At 28.2% G+C, this 20685-nt stretch overlaps 1 protein-coding gene across 5 annotated transcripts in view; it reads right to left on the bottom strand.

The window, feature by feature from the left end:
- LOC107450476 (cytochrome b5) overlaps nt 1-20685 on the bottom strand; it is a 66260-nt gene that overhangs the window by 8932 nt on the left and 36643 nt on the right. For 2 of the 5 annotated variants that reach the window (XM_016066278.4, XM_043044447.2), the window contains exon 2: nt 16175-16239. The exons of 2 other annotated variants lie outside the window; for them this stretch is intronic. The gene's annotated coding sequence lies outside the window, so the exon portion shown is untranslated. Of the gene's footprint in view, nt 1-16174; nt 16240-18837; nt 18974-20685 lie in introns of all 5 variants that reach the window. One more of the 5 variants, XM_071180741.1, reaches the window with a different exon arrangement.

Below are 20685 nucleotides of genomic sequence, written 5' to 3'. Positions count from 1 at the left end.
GCTTAACTTCATTAGTTTTGTAAAAAATAAATAACCCTTTTTTTTACGTTTTTTGAAGAATATAAATTTCGATGTACTTTTGAAATACTTATTTCAACCACAACAATCTTTAAAAATTACGCTAAAAGAATTTCTCTTCTTTTTTTTAAATTTTCTGTCAACGCTCTATGTCATAAGTTATTAAAAATTAAATGAAATAAGATGAGCCATTAAAAATGAATTTTCGCTCGAAATGGGGGAAAAAAAGGCCGCTATCAAGCATTCAAAAATTGTTTTTTCATCTTCTGAAAATACAGAGAATTAAAGTAAAATAAAAAATTAAAAGTGAAATGAAATAAAAAAATATTTCTCTCGCATCTGATTCCGATTAATTTAATTAGTTTTTGTAAAGGTTCACAAATGCGACAATTTAATGGGAAGGAAATGGAATTGACATTTTTTTTTCATTCCCCAACAGTGTAATAATAAGTCATGAGAAACGTAATGAATGCAAAGAAGAAGAAAAAAAAATGGCCGACCTATAGACACACACACACACACACACACACAAAAAAAAGACTCTTTATTCTCGGCTGTGGAAGTGAAGTAGCGCGTTCTAAACTAGGAAACGGGTGAATCTCAATTTAATATCAGGACAGCCTTTTGACCCAAGGCTGAAAATAAACTTAAAATAGGAGCCGATTTGCAGCGTCAGGCTTTTCTCTCTCTTTGGATCTAGAATTCTGGGGCATCTACTTTGAAGAGTAGTCACATGTATTAGACGCAAGAGACACTTCTCGGAGCTTAGTTGATTCTCTTAGCTGCTCATCGAATAGATTCCCTAACGAAAACGAAAAAATTCTCGAAGATGGTGGATGTATCGTGCAGATGGCGAAAACCACTCCTGTTGATGTACAACGACAACTATAGATATGGAACGAATCTATATGTTCCAACTGTCAATTCTCTGGACCATCGACACCGAGAATTCCCAATCATCCCTCACTACGTTCCGAGCACACCAGCTCCTCTGCCAAAGGTTCCACTAGCTCAGTATGACCTTTACGCCCCTGTCTCCTATGGCTACGGAAGGAGTCTACTGAAACCCCGAACACCTGAGGTACCCAGCAAGAGCCGCATATCCAGCAGGTACTTTCCTATCTACCATGGCATGGATTTCCCGTTTTAACCACCACTTCTCTTAACCTGTGTCAATCCCATTTCGAATGTGGGGGTGGAGAGAATTCCTCATTTGGGAATGGAATGTTCTCAGACAATGAGAAGCCCTTGTTTTCCGTCCCCCGCACGATAGAATAATATGTGTGTGAGTCCAGTCCAATTGCTCATAGAATCGTCTGATGACTGATTGATTCGTCCTTCCAAACTAGAATAGAACTCCATCCTTCTGATAGTCTGTTTCATCACATGTTGCCTTTTCTGATGATCGTATTCTGGAAAAATTTAAATATTCCTCCCTCCCTTCACAGACTTTTGTTTGTTTTGTGGCAACAGAAACTGTGGTGGTTCTTTCTTCTCATCAACCCTCATGTGTTGTGATTACTTTTATGTGTGTCGTCTTTTTCATCATTAATTCACTTCAGAAACTGAAACTTATAAATACAAGATCAAACTTTTATTTTTTTCTTTTTCTTCTTGTGAAAGACATGTTGCCGATAATTAAAATTGGATTTATTTTCTGTAAACATTTCACTAATAAAAACTTTTTTTTTTCAATTGTGAGCAACTGCACTTTGTATCAAATAAAACATTCCTACCATTTTTGATGGATTGATATTCGATTCTACCACATTTTAGGTCAAACAAATTAATTTTTTTAGAGTAAATATTATTAAGTGATGTATCCTTTTTAAAACTAACACGATTTTTAACAGTGCAATATCAATTGGATTCTGAAGTAAATATTTCCACTGAAAAATTAAAATGCTTTTAAACAGTAAAATACCAGTTTGATTTTCAAGTGAAGTTTTCGATGAAAAATGAATGTACTTTTTAACTGTGCAATAATAATTTAATTTAATTTTTAATTAGTGCTTTTTAACAGCACACTATCAATTTGATTAAAAAGAATTTTCTAATTTCTAAAATTAAAGCAATTTCATAATTTATGTAATTATTCTACTTATTATTTAAATTATGTTTCCATATGATTATTTCAATTCTCAAAAATCTTTGAAATCAGTGTTATTTTTAAACTTAATTCTCGAAAAGAGATTTTTTATAACCATTCGTATGTGAAAACTGAAGCAAACATTGTTATTTAGAAATAATTTGCATTATAATGAAAAATGTTAAAGCATATTGATGAATTTTCAGTTATAATTTTTTTTTCTATTGAGAGAATTTTACATCATATGAATCATAACTTTGAACCATTTTTGAATTCATAATAACATTTCACACCATTGCATCATAAATATTGCGCTTAAAAAGATTGCAGATTTTGATGAATTATTACTTTTAGTATTTTTTTAGTAACGTATTCTAAAAATTCTTCTATTTTTATACATATTCTACTGGTATAAGTTTTAATAAATAACAACTTTGAATCATTACTACTCAAAATTTTTATAAAACGTATTCCGAAAAATTGTTCAATTTCCCTGTACATTATACTAAAACATATAATTTTTTTTTTCTTTTTAAGAAAAAAACATTACATCTTGAAAGCATAAAACATATTCTGATTAACTTCTCTGTTTCTTTATAAATTGAATTGAAAAAAGTTTCTTTTATTTTTAATTTTGATACATTTCTTTTCAAAGGCATAAAACATGTTCTGAATAAATGTTTCGTTTCTTAGAGACTTTTTTTTAAAAAAAAAGGAAAAAGAGAGAAAAGAAAACACACAAATAGACGTAATTCTTCTCAAAAACGTAGAACATTCTGAAAAACTTTTTTGTGCATAAAACTGAAATAAGTTTTTTTTTCTCAATAATTTTGATGCTTTTCTTATTAAAGGCATATTGATATTGGGAAAAATTAACTGTTTCTTTATACATTAAACTCAAATAAGCATCTTCTTTTTTGACAATTTTTATGATTTCTTCTTAAACCCCTAAATTATATTCGGAAAAACTTCTCTGTTTCTTTATATATTAAACTAAAAAAAAATTTAAAAATAGTTTTCATGCATTTCGTCGCAAAAGCATAAAACATATTCTGAACATTTTATAGATACAATACACTGATAACTTTCTTAAATAACATATATTAATGTTAATGTTTATTGATAAACTATTCACAAAAAATAATGAATTGTAAAAATTTTTTATCCATGCATAAATTATTCTCTTATTGAACAATAGTCAATAAATGCTTAAATGAAAGAAAATGAATGAATTCATCATTTTCGTTATTTATATCTCGAATAATAAGTTACAGGATCACTCTTATTATATTATGAACATTATGAACACAGATTCACAATATCATAATAATCTTACTAAAAGAAAAAATTCTTAATTGCTTTTATTTTATAAACATAAGGGGCTGCTACAGCTTAATGCGCTTACATATTCTAAATCGTTTGCGTCCTTCAAAACATATTCGAACCATTATTATAGCTGCTTCATAACATTTTTTATAATTTTGTACATTTGCATTAATTTTAGCATGCTTAAAAATCAATATTAAAAATAGATATTATTTACAATTTTTGTAATATACTTAAAAAAAATTTTAATCGAAAAGTGCCATTATTTACTACTTTTATAATATAATAATAAATTTTTTTTTACTTTGAAAAGTTATATTTTGATAAAGCGTCGTATATATTATAATCGATTTTTTTCAATAATTGATTCAACTAATAATATGATGATATTATAATTGATTCAACTAAATATCACATTCGAATACTTATTAAGGTGCCATTATTTATAATTTTTATAGTATAATAATAAAAATTTTGGCATTGAAAAGTGGTATTTTAATAAAGCGTCTCATAGATATACTCGATTTCTTTCAACGAAATATCACATTCAAATACTTATTTAGGTGCCAATCATTGATTGGGAAAAAAAAACACTGTTTAGTTACAACATTATCATAAAGAAAAACTAATCGTTGTAAGCATATTATTTTCATATGATATCCTTACAAATAACGTAAATTGATGAAACCGCAGGCATTTAATTATAATGATCTTATTTATTAATATTTTAGTTTTTAATTTTTCTTGAAAATTTTATAAATGTTTCACATATTTTATGATTCTGAATAATTCCATAATTCTAAAAAACTTAATAGCTTAAAAAAGAGTTCCGAAAAAAATCTTTAAACTGTTTTCATTTTGTTTTAATTATTTATGTAGGTTTTTAAACTTATGTTGGTCCAGAAACATAGGAATAGGTGTGTTTACGACGATCCACAGTATTTACAATCATAAAAGTATACAAATATTAAGAATTATTTTAATTCATTCATTTTCTTTTCATTTCAAGACAAAACGTGCTTAATAGGCTGGCTATTTTTTAAAAGTTAAATAATGTTATAGATACTAAAAATATTAAACCATAATAAAAAAAATAAAAAATGCGAAATCATATCTTTTTTAGCAAGATTTTAGCATTTTGAAATGGTTTTTAATACAACTCGTTTCAGGCACGAAAGCAGGAAATAATTTTGGAGTAGTGACATTTTACAAAATAACCTGAAATGCCTTTTCACATAACTACATAAAATATGTTTTCAAAGAGAAAAAAAATTAAAAGCATTGTTGATTCATTTCATTATTTTATGAGCATTCAATGATTTGGTATTGTTTGACATTTATTGAAAAGTGAAATTTTGTTTTACAGGACTCTGAAGAAATTAAAAAAATTGCAGGACTGGGAATATTTATCGTGTTAACAGTCATAAAGTGATAATCGAAACTTAAATATAAATACTATATTTTAAGGCTTTTAATTGCGAATAACAAGCAAAAATATTATAATTGCAGGTGACATATCATAAAGTGAAGAATACTGTAATTCACATCAAGTTACTGTAAAAAGTACTAAAAGTACAGGCACTAAGGGCACTCAGATACTTAAAAAGAGAATACTTGTTTCCAGAAAATCCAGGAACCAGTACTTTTGAACTCCGAGATCTGTTCAATAGCATTCCTTATTCTAAGCTAAAACATGTTCTTTTGAGTTATTATAAGAATACCCATAATTATAAATCATGATTATAAAAATACTCATAATTGCGAATTTGATTACTGAATAAATTCTAATTAATAAGTTTATAATAATTTTCTTTCGAATTAAAAACAATTTTTTTTTATTACAATAGATGGAATACCTCAGGGATATAACTTTTTGTCACTTCTGGATAACTTATTTTAACAATATTATGTAAAAAATTGTAATCCAAATATCAAATTTGATAGTTTGATTATCATTAATTTTTAAAATTATGTGATTTTTCTAAATAATATTTACTCATAGGAATTATCTTCCTTCGAAAACAAGACGATGATTTTAATTATTAGGATTTAAGTAGTAAATGAGAAGAAAATATCTGCATTGTCGACGAAAACGATACGATAAAAGAACTGGTTTTAAGTTCATAATTAGANCAAATGGATGTAATTCTTCTCAAAAGCATAAAACATATTTTGAAAAACTTTTTTTATGCATTAAACTGAAATAAGTTTTTTTAATTATTTTTTATTAATTTTTCAATATTTTTTAAATACTTTTTCTATATTTTTTTAAGCCATAAAGCTTATTTCGAAAAACGTCTCTGTTTCTTTATACATTGAATTAAAATGAGTTTTTTTTCTCAATAATTTTGATGTTTTTCTTCTTAAAGGCATAAAACATATTGGAAAAAAGCTATCTGTTTCTTTAAACATTAAACTCAAATAAGGATCTTCTTTTTTGACAATTTTCATGATTTCTTCTTAAAGCCCTAAATTATATTCGGAAAAACTTCTCTGTTTCTTTATATATTAAACTGGAAAAAAAAATTACAAAATAGTTTTCATGCATTTTTTCTCAAAAGCATAAAACATGCTGAACATTTTATAGATGCAATAAACTGGTATAAACTTTTTTTAATAACAAATATTAATATTAATGTTTATTGATAAACTATTCACAAAAAAATAATGATTTGTAAAAATTTTTTATCCATGCATAAATTATTCTCTTATTGAACAACAGTCAATAAATGCAGGAAATGAATGAATACATCATTTTCGTTATTTAGCTCTCGAATAATATTTTACAGGATCACTTTAATTATATTATGAACATTCGCGCAGATTCGCAATATCATAATAATCTTAATAGAGGAAAAAATTCTTAATTGTTTTTATTTTATAAACATAAGCGGCTGCTATAGCTTAATGCGCTTACATATTCTAAATAGTTTGCGTCCTTCAAAATATATTCGAACCATTATTATAGCTGCTTCATAACATTTATTACAATTTCATACATTTGCATTAATTTTAGTATGCTTAAAAATCGATATTAAAAATCGATATTATTTACAATTTTTATAATATAATTAAAAAAAATTTACATCAAAAAGTGATATTTTGATAAAGCGACGAATTAATCGATTTCTTTCAACTAAATATCACATTCGAATACTAACTCAAGCGCCATTATTTATTACTTTTATAATATATTCATATACCTTTTTTTTTCATTGAAAAGTTATATTTTGATAAAGCGTCGTATAGATTATAATCGATTTTTTTCAATAATTGATTCCACTAATAATATGATAATATGATGATATTATAATTGATTCAACTAAATATCACATTCGAATACTTATTTAGGTGCCATTATTTAAAATTTTTATAGTATAATAATAAAAAAATTTTGCATTGAAAAGTGGTATTTTAATAAAGCGTCTCATAGATATACTCGATTTCTTGCACCTAAATATCACATTTGAATACTTATTTAGGTGCCATTATTTAAAATTTTTATATTATAATAATAAACAATTTTTGCATTGAAAAGTGGTATTTTAATAAAGCGTCTCATAGATATACTCGATTTCTCTCAACGAAATATCACATTCAAATACTTATTTAGGTGCCAATCATTGATCGGAAAAAAACACTGTTTAGTTACAACATAATCATTAAAAAAAACTAACCGTTGTAAGCATATTATTTTCATATGATATCCTTACAAATAAAGTAAATTGATGAAACCGCAGTCATTCAATTATAATGATCTTATTTATCAATATTTTAGTTTTTAGTTTATAAATGTTTCACAAATGTTTCACGTATATAATAGTTTTATAAATGTTTCACGTATTTTATGATTCTGAATAATTCGATTTGAATTCCAAAAAACTTAATTGCTTAAAAAAGAGTTCCGAAAAATTTCTTTAAGCTTTTCTCAGTTTGTTTTAATTATTTATGCAGGTTTTTAAACTTATGTGGGTCTTGAAACATAGAATTATGTTTGTTTACGACGATCCACAGTATTTGCAATCATAAAAGTATACAAATATTAAGAATTATTTTAATTCATTCATTTTCTTTTCATTTCAAGAAAAAAACATGCTGAATAGGCTGGCTTTTTTTTCTTAAAAAGTTAAATAATGTTATAAATATGAAACCATAATAAAAATAATAAGAAATACGAACCCATATCTTTTTTAGCAAGATTTTAGCATTTTGAAATGGTTTTTAATGCAACTCGTTTCTGGCACGAAAACAGGAAATAATTTTGGAGTAGTGACATTTTACAAAATAACCTGAAATGCCAGTTCATATAACTACATAAAATATGTTTTCAAAGCGTAAAAAAAATTTAAAAACATTGTTGATTCATTTCATTATTTTACGTGCATTCAATGATTTGGTATTGTTTGACATTTATTGAAAAGTGAAATTCTGTTTTACAGGGCTCTGAAGAAATTAAAAAAATTGTAGAACTAGGAATATTTATCGTGTTAACAGTTATAAAGTGATAATCGAAACTTAAATATAAATACTATATTTTAAGGCTTTTAATGGTGAATAACAAGAAAAAATATTATAATTGCCGGTGACATATCATAAAGTGAAGAATACTGTAAAAAATTTCACATCAAGTTACTGTAAAGAGTACTAAAGGTACAGGCTCTAAGGCACTTAGATACCTAAAAAGAGAGTACTTGTTTCCAGAAAATCCAGGAACCAGTACTTCTGAACTCCAAGATCTGTTTAATAGCATTCTTCATTCTAAGCTAAAAGATGTTCTTTTGAGTTATTACTATGATTATAAAAATACCCATAATTGCGAATTTGATTACTGAATAAATTCTAATTAATAAGTTTATACAATTTTCTTTCGAATTGAAAATGTTTTTTTTATTACAATAGATGGAATACCTCAATGATATAATTTTTCGCCACTAATTATAATTTTTCGTCTTATTTTAACACTATTATGTAAAAAATTGTAATCTAAATATCAAATTTGATAATTTGATTATCATTAATTTTTAAAATTTTGTGAGTTTGCTAAATACTATTTACTCATAGGAATTATCTTCCTTCGAAAACATAACGATGATTTTAATTATTTGGATTAAAGTAGTAAAAGAGAAGAGAATTTCTGCATTGTTAATATATACGATAAAAGAAATAGTTTTAAGTTCATAATTAAACTAATCATATAAAATTAGAATGTTTCGAAAAACATTTATTCAAATACTATTTTCAATAAAATAAATAGTATTAAAAGAACAAGTAGCAATATTTATTTATCCTAAAAGCAAATTGACAAACTCTTCCAAAATTTCATAACAAGAAAAAAAAGAACTAATGTAACATGTAACTAAATTTTATACAAAATCCAGTTAATTGTATATCAAAATTACTAATAAATTTATTAAGATAAAAAAAAATTCAGTCTGTGTTAATAATTCTAAAAATCATCAAAATTAAAAATTTTTATTTAAAACTCAACTTTTTATTAATTATAAACTTTGAATTACTCAATATAATCCATAATTATTTTGCGCAAATCCAGTTATAGGCCAACGCAACAAACAAATCAAATGTGGTTCTGTACTCCAGTAAGAACGCGCATTTAAAAAATGTATCCTATTACCATCCATTTAAGTTTTAATTTCATACATAATTAATTTCATACATACATTTAATTTCATTTCCTTTTGTAAAAATAGTAAAAAGTTTGAATTCCCGCTGATCAAAATTGGAGGTAATTCAAAGGATTTATTATTCAAAGGAAACTATTCCCTTAGTTGTGATGTGACATTCATTGTGCAATACTCTGGATAAATTAGTAGCATAAAGTAATTAAGAGGCATATAGTAATGTTTTAAGATACAGATTCGAGTAGGTATAAATAACTCATTTACATATTAAAATGTTAACTTAATACTTTATGCACCTAAAATATTTGCAACTTTTTATTTGTTTATCAAGGATTGTCAAGTGATTTTTAACAGAATATGAATGCTATGATAACAAATTCAAAAACTGGTCACACTGGTCAGTTTTAAAATTATTAAGAGAAATAAATATAAACAACTGAACTCATTGGTGATTTTTTTTAATGTTTTACTATTTAAACCAAAGTGTCTCAGTCTCCAGTAATACTTTCGAGGAAGATATCACGATTTTTAGGCATGAACTTTAAAATACGATAATAAGTAGATAAAAAGAAAAAAAGATATGAAACCAATTTTGCACAACGCGTCCATTTCTTAAGAAGTGATTTGTAGAGACCGCTTTTCATTATCTCTAATTTATTTAAATAAACATTTAATTTTAAGCGCACGAAATCAGTACTTTTGAATATTTGTGTAGAAATTATTTGTTATAAGATAATACGTCAGGTGAAAATTGCGCAAATAAGGGTTAAATTTTAATCTTGTTATATGTCCGCAAGAAAACAGAATGCTTTCATATTTATATTTATGTATAGAAATATATAATTAGATCCAGTCAAAATTTATAATTCAAGTTATTTCACAAAATAAATCGTCAGTGCAATTGAAGTTTATAACAACTTAAATTTCCATTCCAAGTCATTCTAGATAAATTCTAAAGTTGTAAACTCATTATGTTTTCCATTAAAATATTTAATGAGTTACTAACTCTGCACTTAAGTTAGTTGATTTGCAAAATAACTCATTGTTCAGCAAAACAATTTTTAATAAACAGTTATAAAATCATAAATAAAAAATGTGGAAGGAAATAAATAGTTATTCAATAAATAAACAGATAATGAGTTAAAGATATAATTAATAATAAAGATCAAAATAGTTTAACACATTTCTTTTTAAAAAAAAAGAATGGAGAAAATGGATTAATTGAAACTTTTTAGATGAAATTTTGCATAGAAGGGTTCTTAGTGCATTAGCAGGTTCCACCCCTTGCTCGCTCCGTTCACCAACCCCAAACGGTATTTCTGATTTATTATCGTTTCTTTTCTTGAAAGACGATATTTTGCTGTAAACTATATAATTGTTGTAATTTTATGTACGAATAGTTTGATAATATGTGAATCGTAACGAAATGACTGATCACCTAGATTTGTAAGGTAATCAACTATGCTTGAAAACAAAATATTTAAACTTAGAAATACAGATTATTTCATAGAATAAAGAAAAATAAATGAGAAATAATTTTCCTCGCTAATGACATAAGACAATAAGATCTTATATCATTCTAACAGTTCGAAATTGAAAAGATTTAAAGTCAATTATTTTTAATAAATAAACATTTGGTTCACTTAAAATATTTTATGAAGGGTAAAATACGATTTTCAAACAGAGTTTTAAAAAAATTACGTTTCTAGTCATTAAAATTTAAATATTCTTTACGTTTAAGTAAAAATATTTTGTTGGAAATAGTAAATTTTTAAAATCGAAGTATTCTAGCTCAAATATACACAGACATTAATTTTAGGTATGCAAATAGACTTTTATAAAAGGAAATGTTTTTTTTTTTAATATTTATGTAATATAAAGTGCCTCATACAAGTCTTCTCATACAAAATTGTCGTTTACTATCTTTCATTTACTCGAAACCGCTAAAGATTTTCATAGGTACTAGAAATTTGAAATTCTAAAATATATATATATCCGCTTTCAAGCCAAACAATTATACAATAATTGGTTCAATATTGAACCATAATATCTATATATTGAACCATAGTAAGGTGCAACGTTGCGCGGCAACCGTAACATGGAATGATTAAACCAAGTTTCCTTATAAACTGATCGAACAATAATGATTAAAATGTTAAATTTACCACCCTACTGTTGCAGCAACAAATATGAATGCTTTAAATTGATCCCCCCTCTCCAGATTCGTAAATAAGTAACCTGAATAATATATTTTACATGACCTTCCTTTCCTGAATTTGACTGTTATCTAACATCTTAAATCTTGGACTCAAGGGGACTCTGGGCTAAATTAATACTCTGAAACTCAGGTTTAGGTGAGTCCAGATTGATCTTGGGACCAGATCTTGGAGTTCTCGCTACTATAAAGTCAAGTCACTAAAAGTCAGTCCAAGCTCATCTCTAGTGAATTTTAGACCCTATAATCTTTTGCGGGCCACGTTTTTCTACTCGGAAAATTAAAAAATTTTTCCCCGGACAACAACTTCTAGTAAGTTTAGTTAAATATAAAGAAAAAAAAAACCGTTTCATTAACAATATTTTGTTTTTCAGGGAGCCGAGTGAATGAAGAGAGTCCTTTACTGTACAGAAATCCTCCTGGTGATCAATCTCATCTCTCTTGTACTCTAATGTTGTCAATAAATTCAACCATTTATAGTGTCACGCTTTATTCAATTAAAAGATCCTTTATTATGGTACTCCACCTTTAATACCTTTAATATGGTACTAATGTAACACATTACAATTGGAGTTAGAAAAGCACTTTAAGATAGAGTTTGTGGCAACTGATATCAACTGTTTTAGACGCTTTTAATCATCGTAATTTAGTATCTTAATTGATCATTTCTATTTACCTTAGTCGGAAGTATCTTTCGATACATTTAAGCTCGTTACCCAATCAGAACTTCTCTCCTTCTTCTGTTTGTTTTTTTATTAATAAGAACTAAAGTTTCGTTCTTAACCTTGGAAGATGCCAGAAGTGTTTTTCATTTATCGTTATCCGGTGGGCACCTGTGAACTGAAATCACGGGGGTGACATAACCCACACCACACTTACCCGATCATACTGAACTAAACTCAGTGACCCGACAGCCCATAGAGGGCTAAGGCCTACTGTGCCCATCTCAGTTTTCTGGACCTTGGGCTCTGGGGTGCAGGAGCAGATGTTCCGATCAGGTGGTCAGTCGAATGCGGAACCCCCAGTTTAGTTCCCAAGCATGCTTGGTGCTCATTTATCGATCCATTGAAGGGATGAAAGGCTGAGTCAACCTTGCCCGGTCCGAGGATCGAACCCAGGACCTGCGGCACGGGAGCGCAAAGCGCCACCACTCAGCCACCGGGCGTCTTACCCGATCATAGGGTGTGTCATATTCACACGTCACCCGACAGAGGATAACCCTCAGAGAAACACCCATGTCTTGAACGGGTTTTGAACCCACAATCATTGGCTTCGAAGTCAGGCACGCGAGTGGTTAACTCGGCCATCAGGCCGGTTGTGACAAAACTATACTAATACATTACTGAGAAAAGTCATAAAGTCATACGCTTGTCTCTGGTTTTATTTTTTTCTTCAATATATTTTTTATTTTTGCGAGATTTAAATTAAAGGAACAATCATCAAGTTTTCGTCAATTTAAACAAAAAGAAATTTTTAAAAAATTAAACGTTGTTAGATGTAAAGTATTAAATTGTCTTTTCAAAATAACAAAACGGGCAAATTCATTAATCAAAAAGTTTCGAGAAGAAGATGCCGCACGTGTTCTAAAAGATACGAAGCTCTATCTTTCCTAATATCTTGAAGAGAAGCCCTTATTTCCTAATTTCTTTGAGAGATATTGCTCTTTTGAATGATACTCTATCACCAAGTATATTTTTTTTCAAAAAGAAAAAACCTTTTAGATAATGGAAATAAAAAATATTTTTTCTCCAAAATACAAGATGGTAAAAGGATAAGGTAAATGTTCTGTTGTTATCAAACTTTTTATGACAGAGTATCATTCGATAGTGCCTTTTAAAAAGCATCAAGGTAGGTACTTTATTTACTTCACACTAGAACTACACAATGGTCTATTGGAGACGGTCTGGGAAACATCCCTGAGAATGATCCGAGGACTTTGATCCTCTGCAGAGGGGATGGCTCCCCTGCTTTGGTAGTTCAACGACCTGAGAGCGAAGTCGAGTTTACTGGGGTAGAACATTTCAACGAGGACTGATACCGCACACGCTCGGTCCCTACGCAGGCTGATCAAAGTGGTCACCCATCCACTTACTCACCGCAGTCAGTGATGCTTGACTTCGGTGTTCTACTGGGAACCATGTCTTTACGATGAGTCCACTGCGGGACAAAAACTCCAAATAAAGCCTTATAAGGTTTGGAGAGCTCGATAATATATATATGTATATATATAATCAAAAAAAAATAATTAAGAAGAGGGGAATAATAGCACCGAAATAACTTTGATTGCCTGATGAGGTGCAAAAGTCTTTCTAATAGTCGCCATACAAGTCTTCTCTATTTATTCTGACAATCAAATGGGTCTGGTTGTTTTTAGACCTGCCATCCTTAATAGTGATTCATTGGCTTTCGATAGCGTTTCTGGTTTTTTTCCGCTTTTAAATAGGAATTTGAAACCCCTCCCCTCAAGAAAAAAGTTATGAAAAGTAGCGTAAAACAATGAAAATAAAAACAGAAATGGTTATTCAAAAAACACTAGCAATATATACTCGAATATGCTACTTTCAAAGTGTAGAAATCTTTAAAGTGTAGATTATCAAGTTAATCTGCAGGATAAATGGGGTGACCTGTAAAAATGCCGAAAACTGTTTCGCTTCTCGAATTACCAAAGTCATCTGCACAACTACCCACATAATATACACATTTCTGACTAAAAAGTGAAAATAAAATCTTTGCTGAGTGTTTTATTTTACAGCGGAATAAGAGATAAAATATGAATCTACGTTACAGTGGAAAAAAAATCTTTGCTTGAGTAGCAACAATCTTTCGGTAAGCTTAAATTAACGTAATATTATTTATTTATTTTTCGTTTCTTAATAAATCAAATTAATGCAATCAGCACATTAATTAATAGAATTTTTCTATCACCTTATAATACAAATATATTTAAACTTAAAATATTTAAGGAAATTAAGTAATATCATTTATTTATTTTAATTAAATAAACATGAAATTAAGTAAACATGATTCAGAATTTTGATTCTATTTATTCTGACAATTTTGATTGTTTTTAGATCTGCTGCTTTAATAGTGATTCATTAGATTTCGATAGTGTTTCTGATTTTTTTTCCTCCTTTAAATATGAATTTGAGCCCTACTTTTAAAAAAAGCTATGAAAAGTAGCATAAAAGAATAAAAATAAGAACAGAAATGGTTATTCAAAAAAAAAAAAAAAAACTCGCATATATACTTGTATATGTTACCTTCAAAGCGTAGAAATTATCAAGCTAATATGCAAATTAACTAGGGTGAGCTGTAAAAGTGCCAAAAATTGTTTCGCTCCACAAATTACATAAGTTATCTGCAAAACTACCCAAATAATCTTCGCATTTCCTACTTAAAAGTGAAAATGAGATCTTTGCTGAGTGCTTTACTCTACTTTAAACAGTGATCGGAAAAACTACACTTTTTTTGTAGTGAACTACAACTACTTTATTACAATTGTAGTTAACTACAACCACTTTTTTTTAATGTAGCGACTACAAACTACCTTCGAAATGTAGTCTCTACTTCGCTACTTTTCAGAGACAAACTTAACTGGAGAACTTAATTTCCACCAATATTCAAAATGATTTTGAATAAAGAATTGGCTTGGTTAAATATGGGGAGATATGAAGAAGTCTTAATTCATGTTTACATGGACTAGTTTTTTTATTCTAAAGCACTTTTTATGAATTTGTTCCTTTAACTTTCAAATTCTATTCTTTTCTCGGCAGTAATTTAAGAAATGCTGGGAAACTATCAAATATTTGTGATTTAAGCGATCAATACTTTTTATATCTTCCTAGAAATAAAGTATAGCGCGAAAAAAAACTGACTACCTTGAATAACTTTTGATCTAATGATCGGATCTTAACATTCCAGGACTCAATCTTAATGGGTTTAAGGGAATGACCGCAAATGCGTTAACTAATTAATGCAGACGATATTTTAAATTTCGAAATCAGACACAAAACCTACTTCATGGTTCCTGTGAAATCGAATTCTAAAAAAGCCAGATATTTAAAATCTATTTCACAGGTACAGCTCGGCCGATTTTTCCGAGCATCAGACATATTAACGTTCGACCACAGAGTCATTCTCATTGAGTACGTTGACGGGCCCTAGAAGGATTTGCACCAATCAGATTCGAAATTTTTTTTGCGTTCGAGCCTTTTTTTTTTCTTCTTTTTTTTCTAACGTTTAAAATAGTTGTCAGGAATCACTACAAACAACTATTTTTTTTTGTATCGCACTACTCATTTCGCCACTTCTTTAAAAAAAAATGCAGCACTACACTACAAACTACGGAAAAAAGTAGCGACTACAGTAGTTTCACTTTCCGATCACTGACTTTGAAGTGGAATAAGAGATAAGATCTGAATCTACATTAGAAAGTGGAAAAAATTCTTTACTATAACAACAGCAACTTTTCGGTAAGTTAAATAAATTAACGTAATGCTATTTATTTATTTTTCGTTTCCTAACAAATCAAATTAATACAATCAACGCATTAGTTAATCAAGCTCATCCATCACTTTTAAAACTATGCAAACATATTTAAGCTTAAAATACTTAAATAAACTAACTTATATCATTTATTTATTTTTCAATATCTTAAAAATTCAAATAAATAAATATTATCAAACAGTCAACAAATTAGTTAATAGAATGAAATAAACATGATTTGGAAGTTAAACGATACGGCGACAGCTATATGCTCGCATTGCCTATATAAATTGCGGAAAATTCCTGATCCCGCAATTCAAGGGAATAAACTGCAGTTAAGCAAGTTGCATATTAACCGAGCTTCAATACGAAAACGCATAATAATGATAAAAATGCACTGACCTCCTTAATTATATTCCTTCTTTGAATGAATTTACTCCCTCACGGAAAGGAAGATCTTCTAATATCTAAAATAAAATAAAACATCACCCTTTTTATACTATAAAGGATTAGATCAGTGATTAGATATATCTGAGAGTACAAGGTTGTTACAACAGATCACGGTCAAGGTTTTCATCACGTTTGAATTATGCTTTACATAACAATGTTTCAATATGCCTTCCGCATATACAAATAATATGTATACTCTCCTTGATAGAGAGAAATACGCCTTACTTTCAGTTTTTTAAGGACACGGGCCGCATAAGAGGCTTGTTTTGTCTTCTTTCAAATCCATAAACAAAAATCTGATGGGAAATTTTACGTAAAGTGAAACTTGTCTTTTGGTCACCCAAACAAATCGTAATCATTTTCAAAACAGAAATATTTTTTTGCTAGAATGAATATTGCGCTGTAAGACTATACTTACCAAATAGTTTATTTGTTTATCGTTCGATCATTATCTCGCCTTGAAAATAGCGTAAAAAATATTTTTGATATGAAAGGCACATTTTTAAGGAAATCATTTTTTGTAAATATAGGAAGGGAAATTATTAAAAAAAATATATGAACAAATAAAAAAAAACATTTTTTTAAAAATGTCATTATATTTTCGTATAAAAAACAATTTTTGGTGTGATGCATTCTCGTTGCAGAAACTCAAATGAAAATTTGTTCAACATTGTACCATAATATGGGTTTCTTTGAACATAATGCGGGGAAAATCAGTCGCAGCCTCACTTAGGTGTTCAATGAAACATAGTTTCCGTTCAAGTTGAGCCAAATTATTGTGCAAATCTATTCCAACCACAATAAAGTGTTCAATTAAACCGAGTTTCAGTACAATTTGAGACAAAGCTTTGTACAAATCTGTTGCAACCTTAATAAAGTGTTCACTAGTTAGTTAAGCATTATTGGCTTGTGGCTATACCGGGTCTATAACTTGTGTTATAAAGCATACTGCTATGATTAAAATTAAATGGATTTGGAAGAAACAATGTGCCTGACGTAATTGAAAATGTTATTAGGAGGCTTATCCCCAATTAATTAAGTCAATATTGAATTAAAGCTACCAAAATACCGTTGTATCTGGATTTCAAATTTTCCACACTAGGTTAAAATGCTTCATAGTAGTGCAGCTACTTCAATATTACTAGTGTCAACTATTTCTTCATTGAATGCTAACGACTCTTGAAAAAATGACCAGTCTGCTATATGTGTTAGTAATATAGGGGAGTGCAAAATATTGATGATTAAAGGAAAATGCTTACTATGATAAAGGTCATCCCAAACAAAAAATTACGCACTTATTAAACACTTTATTGAGGTTTCAACAGATTTTCAAAATACTTTGGCTCAAGCTGTGGTAGCTCAGGGGATGGAGCGTTTGCCTTATAATCAGGTGAACCGGGTTCGAATCCAAGCGATGGCTGGTGCATACGAATTCCGCACCTGGCTCGCATCGATCACAGGGCTGACGAGAAATATCGTCAGGGGTTGACGGATCATGGGTTAGAGTCCCCTTGCCCTCATGGTAACCGTTTCAGGTTTTCGTGTTTTCCCTCTCCATGTAACGTGCAGGTTAGTTCCCTCAAAAAATCCTCCACAAAAGCAAAACTCATCCCAAAACTTGATTCAGGAGTGTCCTTGTCTTCTGGATTAAGTTCAAAATTACAAGACTACGGAGTTGAACATTAGTAGTCGTAAATACAAAATTGGGTCGGTTGTTCAACGACGGTTACAAAAAAATAAAATAAAATATAGATTTTGGGTGGTCAACGTATATATTGATTCGATGTAAATAAATACAGTACATTCCATCCGATGTTAATAAATACAGTACATTAAATAAATACAGATAATTAATTTCTTTTTAATAACAAAGTAAACAAATTCTAAACTTTGATCTTACACATAGTTTTATCAACAAGTAATTTATATATTTTAACAAAACGAGGCTTTTTTGAGTGTTTAAAGTCTGAGTTCAATTTTGTACCATTAGTCATTTTTAAAAGAGAGAACCTTGACACTATTCTAGATGTAACACAATCAACAAAAAATAGATTTTATTTTTAGGAAAAAAAAAGGAAGTAAAGAAAAAGAAAGTAAATTATAAAAAAAAGACGCAACTGGGTGGAAAAAAAAGTTCTACATATAGTTAGGAACAATGTATGAACTAGATCAACAAAAGTTGCATTTTGAATCTACAAATAGAATGCATTTATTCGATTTATAATTCATTGGATCTAGTCATCTTTTTAATGATCAATTATTTTCTATTTTCTCCAAAGCCCTTATTCTAGGTAAAAAGAAAAACTATTTTTTTTTTCAAATAGCGAAATGTTTGAAATCAGTTGAATAAAAATTTTTAAAACGAACATTAGTCTTGAGTGATGCGTACCAAATTAATAAATAAATTGAAAAATTTTTTTCACTAACAAGAAACTTTTCGTAAAAATAGTTTGAGTCATGATCGCTCAGGGTATAGAACGTTTGCCTTCCAATGAGGTGAACCGGGTTCGAATCCCAACGATGGCAGGTCGAAACGAATTCGGCTCCCGGCTCGCACTTGTACTGACGTAAAATATCCTCAATGGTAGACGGATCATGGGATAGAATCCCCTTACCGTCAGGCTTCCTTTCTCGTAGTTTTCTTTCCATGTAACGTAAATGCGGGTTTGTTCCATCAAAAATTCTCCACGGAAGCAAATTTCATCCAATACTTAATTCAGGAGTTCCCTTGTCTTCTGGATTAGATTCAAACTACAAGGAAGTTACCAGAGTTGTTATAAAATAAAATATATTAAACTTCTATAATTGCTTTAACTGTACCATAATAAATAAGTAAATAAATAATTAAGGTAACAAAAATTATTTACCAAAACTTTCTTCGTAATTGCTGTTTTAGTTTACGCAGTGTTAAACTAATGAAATTGTTGAGTCGAATTTTTTAAACAACTTTTGACAGCGAAAAGCTTTAAAGAAGAAATTATTCAGATTAGGAGTTATTACTTAAGCCTCTTGATTTATATATTTTTAAAATCCTCCCCAAAAAATGAAGACGATATAGAGTAGATTAACTAGGGATGGCACCTAATATTTAAAACACGAATGAACAAATATGTAATCGAATTCTAACGAATCACTTTCGAAGAAGGTGTGGCTGAAAAAAACGAAACCTGTCTGATTGACTTGATATACGATATACGACATGACTTGATATATGATTACAGAAGCACCTCCACTTGTCCTTAAAAAATCAAAATTGATTTCAATTTTTTTTTTTCATTACCTATAATTCAAAAGATTTAGATAGCATGTTTCATAACTTGTGATTCAAAATATTTATGTAGAATTTCTCTTTTTCTTTTCACTCGTGACTCGAAAGATTTAGTTAGCATTTTTAATTTTTTATCACTTGTGATTCAAAAAATTTACATTTTTATTTTTTATCACTTGTAATTCAAGCGATTTAGATAAAATTGTTATGACCTTATCATTGTTATTCTAAAGAATTTGATAGCATTATTATTAGTTGTAATTTAAAAGATTTAGACAACACTTTTTTATTTTTTTATCATTTGTGATTCAAAATATTTAGACAGTATTTTTTTCTCTCGCTTATTTATTAATTTGCTATGCTTAAATATAAATATTCATATAATAAATGAAAAAAAGTATTCATATTTTTTATAAATACAATTATTCATTTCAGTCATAAATATAAATATCCACATCATTATTAAATATAAATATTCGCATAAATATTCAAAAGATTTCGAAAGTTTCTTTATTTTTTCCTCACATAAATATATATTTATTTTTTCCTCTTTGCCACCCTTAATTTGAACAATTTTTGACTGCATTTTTAATTAGATTTCTACTACTATATTTTCAGGTCAGTCCTTACAGAACATCCTGTATTTATGTCAAGAAATATAAATATTCATATCATTCATAAATGTAAATATTCAAATCATTCACAAATATAAATATTCAAGTTATTATTAAATATAAATAATCATGACATTATTTAATATAAAATATTCATAAAAATATTCAAAAGATTTTGACAAAATTTTTATTTTTTCCTCACTTGAATATTAATTTGCGATTGTAAAATATAAATATTCATATCATTCATGAAAATAAATATTCATTTCAGTGAAAAATACAATTATTTATATAATTTCTAAATGTAAATATTCATATCATTATTAAATATAAATATTAACATGAAGATTCAAAAAAGTTAGAAACTTTTTATATATTTTCTTCACATAAATATTAATTTGCGACACTCTATTTATACATTTTTTTCTGTATTTTTGGCAAGGATTCTAAAAATATGTATTCATGTCAGTCATTACAGAACATCTTGTATTTACGTATAGAAATAGAAATATTTATATCATTCATAAATATAAATATTCATATCATTCTTAAAAATAAACATTCATATCATTCATAAATAT

The sequence above is a fragment of the Parasteatoda tepidariorum genome, chromosome 5 (assembly GCF_043381705.1).
Source record: "Parasteatoda tepidariorum isolate YZ-2023 chromosome 5, CAS_Ptep_4.0, whole genome shotgun sequence".
Taxonomy (NCBI): domain Eukaryota; kingdom Metazoa; phylum Arthropoda; class Arachnida; order Araneae; family Theridiidae; genus Parasteatoda; species Parasteatoda tepidariorum.
This window is presented reverse-complemented; position numbering and strand designations above follow the sequence as displayed.